The sequence below is a fragment of the Penaeus monodon genome, chromosome 15 (assembly GCF_015228065.2).
Source record: "Penaeus monodon isolate SGIC_2016 chromosome 15, NSTDA_Pmon_1, whole genome shotgun sequence".
In the NCBI taxonomy this organism is placed as follows: Eukaryota; Metazoa; Arthropoda; class Malacostraca; order Decapoda; family Penaeidae; genus Penaeus; species Penaeus monodon.
In genome coordinates, this window is record NC_051400.1 from 35,514,276 (window position 1) to 35,514,712 (window position 437).

The window sequence follows — 437 nt, forward strand, 5'->3', positions numbered from 1 at the left end:
ATGAGAAAAATTATTTATCCACAATTTAGTGATTCTTTTTCGTACTGTTTATATTTATACTTTCCAGCGCCTTTGTGTTGGCACCTCTTGGACATCACCTTGAACTCCATTTCTTTATTAGCAGCTTCAATTTTAAGTTCATCTCCATCGATTTCCTTTGGTCTATCTTACCCCTTTCGTCACCGCCAGCGCCTCCCTAAAGCTGCTTCTCCGCTAGACAAGCATGCCTCTTCTTATTTTTCTTGTGATTTTCCTTCTATGGTCTTCCTCTCTATGTATTTACTTTCGGGGTTCTTTCTGATTTTTTCTTTCGTTTTTTTTCGGGAAGAGGGGGGGGGTTAAGTGACCTCGTCCAAGGCACAATTATTTCGCGAACACTGGAAATTATATTGTATTTGGTATAATTTGCGTGTGTTCATGTGTTCTTGATATTCATT